Here is a 14,199-nt window from a genome sequence, read left to right on the forward strand (position 1 = left end):
AATGTGAATGTGGTAGCTAAAGGGCACCATCATAAACTCTGCAAGGTACTGGAAGACTCTCAGAAACCTGAAAATACGAATCTGAAGAGTTCATCCACACATGGAGAACCAGCATGACAATGCCAGAGCACATATGAGCGCCGCGACATCTGCAACAATCCGACGTCTTGGGTTCACTATCACCGAGGATCCTCCACAGAGTCTCAACTTGGCTCCATCCGATTTTTTTCTGTATCCCAAATTTAAAAAACGCCTTCGAGGACTTCACTTTGATAGCGATGAAGCGCTGCAAGCAGACAAGAGGTTGTATCTCAGTCAACGAAATCAAACATTCTACAGTGAATCTTCAAAGTGGTCTCTCGTTGGGAGAAATGTATTCGTCGCCAGGGTGGCTATGTTGAGAAGTAAATATGCAGACAAGAAGAATAAAGACGCAGAATGTTAACAGACTGTTTTATTTAAGAAGTTTTGAGTTTTCACACAAAAAATTCGGAGGTATTACTTTTCAGCACCACGCCTTCGTAACACTTTATATCAAGCGTTTCAGTGTCTTTAAAATGAATATCCTGCAGGCAAAGAGACAGAGCTCTTCTCTGTTCAAATGGTTCAAATGGCACTGAGCACTATGGGACTTAACGCCTGAGGTCATCAGTCCCCTGGAACTTAGAACTACTTAAACCTAACTAACCTAAGGACTTCACACACATCCATGCCCAAGGCAGGATTCGAACCTGCGACTGTAGCCGTCGCGCGGTTCCAGACTGAAGCGCCTAGAACCGCTCGGCCACAACGGCCAGCAGCTCTTTTCTGCCTTAAGTGTTTTAATTCCTCCGTACATTCCTTGAACCCATTAACGTTCCTCTGCAGTAGAAAAGCCACTGTAGCTGCGATGTTTTTGAGTTCTGCTAAGTTGGTGAGCTTGTGGCAGCTGGTCGATTGGATGAGGGGTTTGTTGGTTTCTTAACACTCGAAATTCCACAGTTGCTGCTGTAAAGCATTCCGTGACAAGTCATGGCTGGAGAGTGAAGAACTTTAATGGATGCTAATTGTAACAACCTCGAAAGTTAAAGCATACACTCTCCAGCTCTGCAATGGCTTCCCCCAGCCCCCCTTTATCGATCCAGTATGTAAGTATATAAGTGTGACATTGTAGATGCTTTTGTAATACTGTAACTTGGGTTTTTAGTGTACCAACTAATTTCTGGTACGATTTTATATGGGACATATTAGATAAAGTGTATTCTAGGTACAATGTCTGGATGTATTTCCATCTTTGGACTTTTCCTGTAAGGATAGAAGTGTTTGGAGACTGACAGTCCCTCTCTGTGGGCACCTGTATTGACCATAGGTTTTTATGTACACACAAAATGTCAGTTTTTCCAGCAAGTATCATGTATGTTTATAAATTATAGTCTTCATAATGATTTTTAATTATCTTACATGCATTAATCTCTAGTGGTGATGTCACCCTCCCCCCCCCCCCTCCCCCACCCTTCTACAGCCAAAAGAGTGATAATGCAAATATAAAGCTTATATAGGTCATGCTGTAGATTCTTCTGTAATGTTGCAATATGGTCTCATTTGTGATATGGTTTGTTAATATTACTTATGAGTAGTCTGTTCTATGTGAAGCTTTGTAATTGCATACAGATTGAAAGTTTCTACTGTGATTGTGGAGACGTTTGGTGACCCGGACTTACCTTATTAGGCCCTAATATTGAGCATAAGTTTTAAGCATATATATGGTTCTTAGCTTTGTTTTACACACTTTGAGCAAACTGTGTTTTAACTCTTTTGAATATACTATGTGTTTTCTAATACAGGTTTTTCAACTTGTTCTTTGAAAATAGAATATTTCCTAGTAACAGCACAACCCCCTGGTATCCTATGTCACGTAACATTTTATTTTGGACGTCAGTTCCTAGAGATACTCTGTGTTTTGATGATAATAATAAACACAAAATGCAATATATATATATATATATATATATATATATATATATATATATATATATATATATATATATATATCTGCACAATTTGGTTTGCTACTAGTTTCGGTATTATTTACTGGCATGGACGGCTGGAAAGTTGTACCATAATAAGAGTAAAGTAAAAAGTTATAAAAAGTAAATACATAAGTAATAATCTTCTGTTTACAAAAGCCTCCCACCACATCTTCCATTGGGTATGTAGTATTAAAAGAATGATAAAGTCTTTATCTGTATGTTCACGAGGAATGGAGTTACTGTCATAATGTATTTTAGTATAGGATACTGTGTGAGGTTAGCTTTGTTGTTATTCACACTGTACATGGAATTTTACGATGCATTATTTTGTGAGCTGATGTTCATTTGCTATTATATGCCACTTTGGTTTTTATCTGTTAACTTAGCAACATCCTGGTCCAGTAACATGTCCTAGCGGACTTATTTTTCGACAGTTACTATGTTTTGTAATTTACAAAATTCGCCAATGTGGCATTTCCTATGTCAATAAATGGCTTTCTATGGTTTAAACCGAATTCTTTTCGGCACTTACGATGTATTTCAGATTACAAAAGTCGCCAGTGTTGCATTCCTTGATATATTACGTTCGTACATTTGTAGTTTCACGATCTATCTCACTAATGTACAGTGTTAAATGGAACAAAAGACTATAATGTACGTCTTCTTATGCTGATACTGCTATTGCTGACATGTACTATAGTTTCTATTTTTGACATGGCGTTGTCTTTGACTGTATCCTTCAATGTTTTGCCTGATTACATCTGTCAGTGTGTGACTAGCTGTCGCTGTGAACTTTGCTTCTTTATGAAAACTATTGTACACAGCTATTATTGTAAAAGATTTTGTACTACTATGGTGGGCTCAAAAGAGAAAATTACTCTTCTTATAACTTTCCAGCTGTTCATGCCACTAAGTAATACGATATTTAACCTTCTAATTACCTGTAAACAGTGGACACACTATTGATTTGATTTATTCGTTTTAGGCTTATGCTTGATAATGGTCATTTGACCGAAACTAGTAGCGAAGCGCATTGTGCAGAATAAAGGGCAGCTGAAGGTTCACCATGAATTTTAACAATTATTTTGTGGCTGAATATTCCCACCTGCAAACATACATTGAGAAATTGTGTTTCACTCAAAATAATCGTACTGTTCAAGCAAATATGAACACTTACAAGGAACTTTCCTAAAGAAAATAATCTCAAAATGAATATAACCCACAAAAACCAATCACGGTGTAGCGTCTACGGCACTATTCTTGGGACAATCATGATCACGTTGACTGTACTTTAATGTCACCTCAGACCGGCTACGTAGCCCTGGAATACACTGGGAAATATGAGATTGCCTCTGCTTTGGCACTTCATCACACTACGCCATCAATCTATGGAAACATAGCACATCTGATAACAAAAGAAGTAACTAAGCTTAGAGCTTAACATTTCGTCCGTGTGAACATGAAGCATACATCTGTTGGGAATGGCGTGAAGACCAAAGACACGGAAAATCTAGAGAATTTAAAAGCCGCTCCTCCAGACCATACATTCAGTGCGTTAGCTTCTGTGATGTCCTGTGCTGTCTCACGTACAATATTGCACGTCGTAGGACACCATGAGCGCCTTTGTTGGTGTAGAAGCATGCTGAGTTTTAACATCCAGACAGTAAATGAAGCAATATGCAGTGTGAAATTTAAAGGGTCACAATGGTTACGATGTTTTCTTTAGTGAGTGTTTATCTGTTGGTTCTCCATCGTTAAATATGACTACATTCTACCATTGCAATTCCACATATAAACATAGACAGCGGCAAACAGAAAGGTGAAAACAGATCTCCAAGACAGGCTCGTTCAGGCGGTTAATGGTCATACACAGCGTAATGAGTTATGCGTTGGTACGACTGGGTCCGGAGGGGAGCCATGAAGTAATTGAGGGATAATGGAAGTGAAGTAACGATGCCGGTCACGACTCAGACCAACGACCTATCAATTATACACCGCAGACATCTACTTTAATTGAAAAAAATTAACCATTAACTAAGAGGTCAGCAAGTAACACACGACCTCTGCTACCAAGGCTGACCGTTCGTTACCGCCAAAAACAGTAAAAAGTATTTGCTTCATCTATTTATACATTTATATTTACTAGCACTACTGAAGCCGTTAAATACACACTTCACTACGCATCATTCTGAAATTTCTTTTTACATACGTTGCTCTTCATAGGGTAAGTAGATAATATTAATATAATAATCCAAATAACTCTTGGAATAAAAGTGATGTGGTAAGAACAAAACACATGCAAGGGACTGAAAACCACACTATCACTGCCATGAAGATCGCTGGGTCAAGATCTTTAATGATAAATTTGAAAGAGGCAGGTCCTCTGGTCACAAACAAAATTTAAACTTTTCTGTTAAACTCCTGTCTGTCTCAACAATAATTTCAATAATTTCATTGAATGACCAGATACTGTACTAAAATATCTAATGCAGCGCCTATCATATCTTTCCGTAAAAGGGGAGAACGATCCCCTTCCCCCAAATACAGCCATCTCACATACTTATGCACATTAGCAAATGTTTCACATTTTGTATAAGCAATATATATATATATATATATATATATATATATATATATATATATATATATATATATATATATATATATATATATATATATATATATATATATATATAATTGTTGAAAGTGAAGGTAATGGCAGAAGGATAGAGAGACTTATTTGCAAGGAACAGAGAACATGTGACCATAATCTCTATCATACTAGAGAAAACAGCAGATAAATACCATAATTATGGCCTAAATTGATTACAGAACAGGATCTTACAAAAATCTTGCAGATCTATACGACAACGATTTCATTTCCGTCAGCAACAATTATCAGATACGAAGAAACAGACGACACACGTTCTTCTTCTTCTCCTCCTTCTTTGACAGCACTACAGCCCTTGGTGAGCCTTAGCTTCTTCAATGATTTTCCTCCACGTATCTCGATTGTTTGCTGCTATTTTCCACCCCCAGACTCCTATACTTGTGAGATCCACCATTATGACGTCAATGCATCTTCTTATAGGTGTCCCTTTTCGCCTAGCTGAATGGATCACACCTTTCATCATTTTCTTTGGAATTCTATCCTCTGTCATTCTCTCCACATGTCCTAGCCGTAGTATTCGCTGAATTTCACAAATGTTACTATGTCCTTACCTTGTATTAATACTTGTAATCGGCGCTGTAGCGTATTCTCCCGCCTTCTTCCTCTATTATTGGACCACAGATTTTGCGTAGTATTTTCTGCTCAAAGCTTCTTAGCGCAGTTTTGCCATGTTCTGTCATTGTTCATACCTCTGATCCACTGTGATAATTGGGTCAGACTAGGGAATTACATATTAGTAGTTGTGTTTTTCTTGTAACAAGGTTATGTCTGAAATGTCGCATATTTGCAAAGTGGGATCTGTTTCCTGCTTGTATTCTTTCCCATATAGCCTTTACAATACTGTTATTATTTGTTATTAGGGCTCCTAAGAAGTTACAAAAGGACACTGCTTTGAAGCATTTCCCATTGATGTTTAGGTCTTTACAGGTTTTTCTGGCCTCGGATTGTAACATTACCATATATTTTGCTTTCTTTTCATTTACTATGAGGTCAATTTCCACTGCTTGGTATGTTTCTCGGAGTGTATTGATATCTCTTTCTACTATAGCAAGGTCATCAGCGTATGCACGTATCTGGTTAGTTTTCATAAATATGATGCCTCTTTTGTTGATTTTATTTACTACACTATGCACGGCTATATTGAATAGGACAGTGGAGAGACTATCACCTTGCTTCACGCCTTTATTAAAGTCAAAGCTTTCACTTGTTCTGCTAAAGACTTTTACTTTTGCTCTTTTGTCCGTTATTGTCGTTCTGATTAGTCTTATTAGTTTAGCACAAGAGCCAACTTCTTCCAGTACTCTGTTTGATTCTTGCCGGTTTATGCGGTCAAAGACTTGTTCGAAGTCGATAAATAGGAAATGCAGATCTATATCATATTCATAGAATTTATCCACCATTTGTCTTATCACAAATATTTGATCAGTTGAAACTTCCTGGCATATTAAAACTGTATGCCGGACCGAGACTCGAACTCGGGACCTTTGCCTTTCGCGGGCAAGTGCTCTACCAACTGAGCTACCCAAGCACGACTCACGCGCCGTCTTCACAGCTTTACTTCTGCCAGTACCTCTTCTCCTACCTTCCAAACTTTACAGAAGCTCTCCTGCGAATCTTGCAGAACTAGCACTCCTGAAAGAAAGGATATTGCGGAGAAATGGCTTAGCCACAGCACTTGCCCGCGAAAGGCAAAGGTCCCGAGTTCGAGTCTCGGTCCGGCATACGGTTTTAATCTGCCAGGAAGTTTCATATCAGCGCACACTCCGCTGCAGGGTGAAAATCTCATTCTGGAAACATCCCCCAGGCTGTGGCTAAGCCATATCTCCGCAATATCCTTTCTTTCAGGAGTGCTAGTTCTGCAAGGTTCGCAGGAGAGCTTCTGTAAAGTTTGGAAGGTAGGAGACGAGGTACTGGCAGAAGTAAAGCTGTGAGGACGGGGCCTGAGTCGTGCTTGGGTAGCTCAGTTGGTAGAGCACTTGCCCGCGAAAGGCAAAGGTCCCGAGTTCGAGTCTCGGTCCGGCACACAGTTTTAATCTGCCAGGAAGTTTCGTATCAGCGCACATTCCGCTGCAGAGTGATAATCTCATTTGATCAGTTGTTCCTCTGTCTGGTCGAAAGTCACACTGATATTCCCTTAGTATGTCTTCTGCACACTTTTGTATCCTTTCGTTTAATATACTTGTGAAGATCTTATAAGCTGTGCTTCGGAGTGCTATGCCTCTATTCTTTTCACATGTTGTTCTATCCCCTTTCTTATGATTGGAAATTATTATTTTAGTTTTCCAGTTAACTGGCATAGTCTCCGTTCCCATACAACTGATATTAATGTGTGCATTTCCTTTATTACACACACTCCACCAGTTTTTATTAATTCAGGGATTATGCTGTCTTCCCCAGGGGCTTGATTGTTTTTCGTCTTTTGTACAGCCAGGGAGATCTATTGTAGGGTTGGCTTTTTTGCCTCGCTGGCAACACTGTCTACTTCCAGCTGCACTTTTTTTCTACTGTGCAGCTGTCTCTTCATCTTCTAGGCTGGTATCTAGTGTATCTTTGGAATATTCTGCCCATCTTCCCATATCTGTTCTTCCTCCCTTATCATTTTCCCGCCGGTGTGGCCGTGAGGTTCTAGGCGCTTCAGCCTGGAACCGCGTGACCGCTACGGTCGCAGGTTCGAATCCTGCCTCGGGCATGGATGTGTGTGATGTCCTTAGGTTAGTTAGGTTTAAGTAGTTCTAAGTTCTAGGGGACTGATGACCCCAAATGTTAAGTCCCATAGTGCTCAGAGCCATTTGAACCATTTTCCCATCTTTACTGGAGCATGCCATTATTTTTGGCTGGAATCTGCTCTTTATTTTGTCTAAAGCATGATAAAACTTTCTTATTTCACTCTGTACCTTTAACTCTTCTAGTTCTTGAAATTTCTTTTTAATCCACTCTCTTTTCTTTCTCTTGCACAATCTATTAGATCTTCTCTTTAATTCTCTATATTGTTTCACATTACTTTTAGTTTCTTTCTGTGGCACTTTTATTCTTATCTTGTTCTTTTCCTCTATTGCTGACCAGCAATCTTCATCAAACCATTTCTGGGTTCCTCTGTTCCTTCTCATGCCTATTATTTCTTCTGCAGCATCTTTAATGGCTTTTTCAATCACTCCATCTTTCGTCTACTCCTACTTCAGTCTCCTCATTGCTCAACTTTCTGCTTAGTGTTGCTTGGTATTTTTTTACTTCATCAAGGATTTTCAGTTTGTCACTATTCCAGTCCATCTTCTTTTCTGTTCTGTTGCCCTTTGTTAATGACAGTTTCTCTCTCAACACTGATTTTATCACAAAGCGGTCTGAGTCACAGTTTGGTCCTTTGCAGCTCCGTGCATCCATAATTGATGTGGAGTGGCGTGCAATCACTAGAATATGGTCAATCTGATTGACTACTCCATTGACTGCAGACATCCACATACCCAGATGAGTCCTTTTGTATGGGAAGCAGGTACTTATAATCATCATATTATTCCTTGCTGCGAATTGGCATAGTAAGTCTCCATTCTCGTTGTTTTCTTTATGTAACGAATATTTTCGAGAAACTTCACTTCGACGTTCATTCCTCCCTATTTTCGCATGAAAATCTCCTATTACTAGTATCAGGTGATATTTTGGTACTGCGCACGATATTTTTTCCAGGTCTTCGTAGAACTGCTCTTTAATTATATCCTCCATTTCCTCTGTTGGTGCATGTGCATTTACTATTGATATACTCCTAAATTTCCTTCTTAGTATGAGTCAGCAGTTTAAACTTTTCTGTTAAACTCATGTCCGTTTCACTAATTATTTCAATAATTTCATTGAAAGACCAGATACTGTACTAAAATAACTAATGCAGCGCCTAACATGCCTTTCACTAAAAGGAGAAAACGACCCCCGCCCCCCCCCCCCCCAAAAAAAATACAGCCATCTCAAATGCTTATGCACATTACTAAATTTTTCACAGTTTGCATACGCAATATTATACGTAAACAATTGGTGTAAGGTAATGGCAGAAGGGTAGAGAAGCTTATTTGCGAGAAACAGATAACAGGGGGCCATAAATTCTATCATACTAGAGAAAACAGCAGATAAATACCATATTTACGGCCTAAATTGATTACAGAACAGCATCTTATTACATTCCACTTATGTACCTTACAAAAACCTACCAGATCTGTAAGACAAGCATTTCATTTCTGTCAGAAAACATTCTTGGACACAAGCAAACAGAAGACACATCTACTCCAAAATGGCGAGAAACAATAACAATAGAGAAATGTAAGATCAAGAGAGGCATATTTCAAGTGGAAAGCTTAAGCCCGCTACCGTTCTATTTAACAATCAACCCACCTCCATCAATATATGTTTGAACCTGATATTGTCTTGACAGCAAAATTGCCAACGAGTTAAGCTGTCAGTTATGTCACCTTATGCACGTGGATCACATCCAGCTATATGCCTTAATAAAGACACAGCTCACACATCTTTTACAAGCAATAGAAATATTTCATAAAAACATGTCATTTGGCTTCGACAAAGAATGAATGTAAGAGAGGGCAAGATCCAAGCAATTGGGTTTTATATGAATAATGGAAACATAACTGAATGTATGAATGAGACACCTTATGTACAACGGTGTGCGAAACTGATGAAAGAAAGTAACTTTCGTGTGATGTGTCACTGCCAAGTAACACAGCTCCACGAAATTTGTATCTCATATAGGAAGAAGTGCTACTGATAGCCCTCGGGACACATTGCGCGATGGAAGATGCACCCTTTGCATCCGACCGGCATTTCCTCCCCATCCATTACCACGAAAGAACTAGCGACGTAGACAAGTTGATAAAGTCTCCAGAAAGAGAACGACGACAAGAAAGTAAACCAACGACGAAAGTAATGAAGAATTAAAAATGGTGGCAATGGGGAGGAGCCACGCTGGGACACGAAGCAATGGAAACAATGGGCCCCTTGCATCGGAGAAGGTGAAGGGGCATCTCTCCAATCCCTCAAACAGCCGACGACGCCAATGTGTTCTACTTCACAAAGAGTGGTAGAAACCACCTTCACAGGTAAAATCTGAAACAAGATCAGCCGCTTTAGTGTCGTCCGCTAGCACTAGAGGCAGCGTGTTAGCAAATTTAATGTTTCGCCGTAAGGTGGCCAAATTACGGCAGGCCAGTAGGATTTACTATTTTTTTAATGGAGACAAAAATAGGGCAGCTTAATGCCACGAGAAGTGGCAAGTGTATTAATGAGGCTACAAGACTTCAAGTAAATGTGCTTTTAATCACAGTACTGTTCAGAACAGGTAATATATGAGGATATGTTAACCAGAGAGGAGAGTTGCATCCTGGTTTCCATGTACACTGAAGGAAAAAAATCACAACACCAAGAAGGAGTTGGGCGACATAAACGAAAGTTGTTTCCACATTTGGAAGATGATATCTATTCCAGTTTCTCACCAGTCGTATAATAGTGGTGCTAGTAGCGCCACTACGGGGATGCAAATCAGGTTTGCTTTAAATACACGCTGTAATGATCTTGAGCGTTAGTTACCTTTGAGATTGGACGTGGTGAGTTGATCTTAGTCACGAATGCCTTTAAGGCGACAAAGACGCCATTATCAACACATCACTGAGTTTGAACGAGGTCGTGTTATAACACTATGAGAAGCTGGATGTTTCTTCTGCGATACTGCATAAAGATTTGGCAGGAATGTAACCACTGCACACGATTACTGGCAGCGGCGGTCACGCGAATTTACGGGCGAGATGGTGCTCCGGACGGTCACGTGGTACTACCGAAAGAGATGTTTAGCGTATGGTTCTGGCATATCGCCGGCCGGTGTGGCCGTGCGGTTCTAGGCGCTTCAGTCTGGAACCGCGTGACCGCTACGGTCGCAGGTTCGAATCCTGCCTCGGGCATGGATGTGTGTGATGTCCTTAGGTTCGTTAGGTTTAAGTAGTTCTAAGTTCTAGGGGACTCATGACCACAGATGTTAAGTCCCATAGTGCTCACAGCCATTTGAACCGTTGTTTTTCTGGCATATCACACTGCATCTGCAGCAGCAATCTGAGCAAGAGTTGGCGATACAGTGAGACAATGAACAGTTGCAAATACATTACTTCAAGGACAGCTCCGGGCCAGAAAACTTGTAGCGTGCACTCCACTGACACCAAACGACTGCCATTTCCGACTTCAGTGGTGTCAAGCGAGAGCTCATTGGAGGGCAGGTGGAGGTCTGTTGTGTTTCCTTATGAAAGTTGGTTTTGACTCGTTGTCAGTCATGGCCGTGTGTTCGTTAGGAGGAGGCCAGTTGAGGGCCTGCAACCAACCTGTTTGCGTGCTAGACGCACTGGACCTATACCTCAAGCTGTAGTATAGGATGTGATTTCATATGACAGCAGGAGCACTCTCATGGTAATCCCATGCAACCTGACCACAAAACTGTGTCAGTCTGGTGATTCAACCTGTTGTGCTGCCATTCATCAACAGCATTCCAGGGAGTGTTTTCCAACAGGATAACGCTAGCGCATACACCAATGTTGTATCTCAACATGCTCTAGAGAGTGTCGACATGTTGCCTTGGTCTGCTCGATCACCAAGTCTGTCTCCAGTCCAACACATACGGGACATCACCATACGACAACTCTAGCATCATCCGCAAACAGCATTAGCCATCCCTGTATTGACCGACCAAGTGCAACAGACATGGAGCACCATGCCACAAACTGACATCCGGCACCTGTACACCACAAAGCATGCACGTTTGCATGCTTGCATTCAACACTCTGGCGGTTACACCAGTTATTAATGTACCAGTATTTCACATTTGCAATGGCTTATCTCATGCTTACATTGACCTTTGATCTTGCAATGTTGATCTCTTCTATAAGTTACCTAGACAAATGTATTCCCGAAATTTCATTATTCTACAGTAAAAATTTTTTGATGTTTCGTTTTTTTTCCACAGTGTATTTTCAATTTAGTGATAATATCGACAAGCACATGGTAAGGCTAAAGAGTATTAGGCACCTAAGACGAATTAAGCCTGTTGTATACTCCATTGGCGCAAATGCGGTTTCAATACGGAAGCATAGCTGCCTGAATGATGACTGTGGAAGGCAACTAGATGAAGCCATTTTGGAATTCAACCAAGATATATTGAATAAACCTCACAATCCGCCAACCTACGAAGGGAGTGTTGGAGCAACGTTAAATATAGACGTCACTCTAGCAAATACAGCAGCGGCGTGCTGCGTGAAAGCCTGGAGAGTGAGAGCGGAATGACATCAAGTGATCACAGTATCATACACTATACCAGCACTGGAAGAGAACTCCTAAACACCACAAATAAATGTACTTGAAGTCCTAATACAACATCAAGAAATTCAAACTGGGAAGAACTGAGAAGGGTTTTCAGTGTCTGGGAAGTTCATCGCTGGGTAATGATGTCGCTGTTAAAGTGGAAAAACTGACTGAGGCTACAAAGAGTAATGGAGGCGTTGATACCTATCAGGAGAAGTCCTTCTAGAAGAGTACTGTGCATCTGGACAAAAGGGCTGCATAAATTAAGATGTGACGCAAGATGAGCCAGGAAGCTACACCAGAGCAACATGACCCAAGAAGAAAGAATTCGAAAGCTACAGAAATACAGGTATGTGAAACAACGTTTTAAGGAAGCGTTATGGAAAACAAAAATGAAATGATGGAAGTAATTCGTGGAGACTAACTTAGAAGCCAATCCCTGCGGTATACCATACAAGATAGCCCGCGATAAAATACGGTCGCCAACAGTCTTATCCACGCTAAAAGGACTGATGGGACGGTAACATAAATTGGGAACAGTCAGCTGCCATGCTGATGGAGACACTGTTTCCTGATGACGGAGAGGAAGGCGAGAAAGAAGTTCAGGAAGAGTTGCGAAAAATATTATGGGAAGCCTACAGAAACAATAAACTTGTGAACCCCTTCGGACGAGAAGAGATTAAGCAAATAATTTTAAGACTGGAAAAGAAAACATCTCCAGGACTGAATGGGATCCCTGCTGAAGTGAAACAACCCTTATGTGATCAATTAGCTATTTACTTGTGTGAACTGTACAACGAGTGTCTCTTCCAAGGAAGAGTCTATACACTGTGGACGAATGCTTAAGTGTTGATAATTAGTAAAGGACAACACAAGGATCCGACGACAGCCAAACGCTACAAACCAATTATTCTTTTGAATGTTGTCGACAAAATACACTCCTGGAAATGGAAAAAAGAACACATTGACACCGGTGTGTCAGACCCACCATACTTGCTCCGGACGCTGCTATAGGGCTGTACAAGCAATGATCACACGCACGGCACAGCGGACACACCAGGAACCGCGGTGTTGGCCGTCGAATGGCGCTAGCTGCGCAGCATTTGTGCACCGCCGCCGTCAGTGTCAGCCAGTTTGCCGTGGCATACGGAGCTCCATCGCAGTCTTTAACACTGGTAGCATGCCGCGACAGCGTGGACGTGAACCGTATGTGCAGTTGACGGACTTTGAGCGAGGGCGTATAGTGGGCATGCGGGAGGCCGGGTGGACGTACCGCCGAATTGCTCAACACGTGGGGCATGAGGTCTCCACAGTACATCGATGTTGTCGCCAGTGGTCGGCGGAAGGTGCACGTGCCCGACGACCTGGGACCGCAGCGACGCACGGATGCACGCCAAGACCGTAGGATCCTACGCAGTGCCGTAGGGGACCGCACCGCCACTTCCCAGCAAATTAGGGACACTGTTGCTCCTGGGGTATCGGCGAGGACCATTCGCAACCGTCTCCACGAAGCTGGGCTACGGTCCCGCACACCGTTAGGCCGTCTTCCGCTCACGCCCCAACATCGTGCAGCCCGCCTCCAGTGGTGTCGCGACAGGCGTGAATGGAGGGACGAATGGAGACGTGTCGTCTTCAGCGATGAGAGTCGCTTCTGCCTTGGTGCTAATGATGGTCGTATGCGTGTTTGGCGTCGTGCAGGTGAGCGCCACAGTCATAACTGCATACGACCGAGGCACACAGGGCCAACACCCGGCATCATGGTGTGGGGAGCGATCTCCTACACTGGCCGTACACCACTGGTGATCGTCGAGGGGACACTGAATAGTGCACGGTACATCCAAACCGTCATCGAACCCATCGTTCTACCATTCCTAGACCGGCAAGGGAACTTGCTGTTCCAACAGGACAATGCACGTCCGCATGTATCCCGTGCCACCCAACGTGCTCTAGAAGGTGTACGTCAACTACCCTGGCCAGCAAGATCTCTGGATCTGTCCCCCATTGAGCATGTTTGGGACTGGATGAAGCGTCGTCTCACGCGGTCTGCACGTCCGGCACGAACGCTGGTCCAACTGAGGCGCCAGGTGGAAATGGCATGGCAAGCCGTTCCACAGGACTACATCCAGCATCTCTACGATCGTCTCCATGGGAGAATAGCAGCCTGCATTGCTGCGAAAGGTTGATATACAC

At 42.0% G+C, this 14,199-nt stretch overlaps 1 protein-coding gene and 1 non-coding gene across 7 annotated transcripts in view; both read right to left on the minus strand.

Annotated features, from left to right (window-relative positions):
• The window catches only part of LOC126248388 (uncharacterized), a 246,169-nt gene that overhangs the window by 170,904 nt on the left and 61,066 nt on the right, over nt 1–14,199 (minus strand). The gene's annotated exons all lie outside the window — the stretch shown is intronic.
• On the minus strand, nt 6,135–6,209 carry Trnas-cga (transfer RNA serine (anticodon CGA)). Its single transcript has one exon. It is a non-coding gene; the product is annotated as a tRNA-Ser (tRNA).

The sequence above is a fragment of the Schistocerca nitens genome, chromosome 3, assembly GCF_023898315.1.
Source record: "Schistocerca nitens isolate TAMUIC-IGC-003100 chromosome 3, iqSchNite1.1, whole genome shotgun sequence".
NCBI lineage: Eukaryota > Metazoa > Arthropoda > Insecta > Orthoptera > Acrididae > Schistocerca > Schistocerca nitens.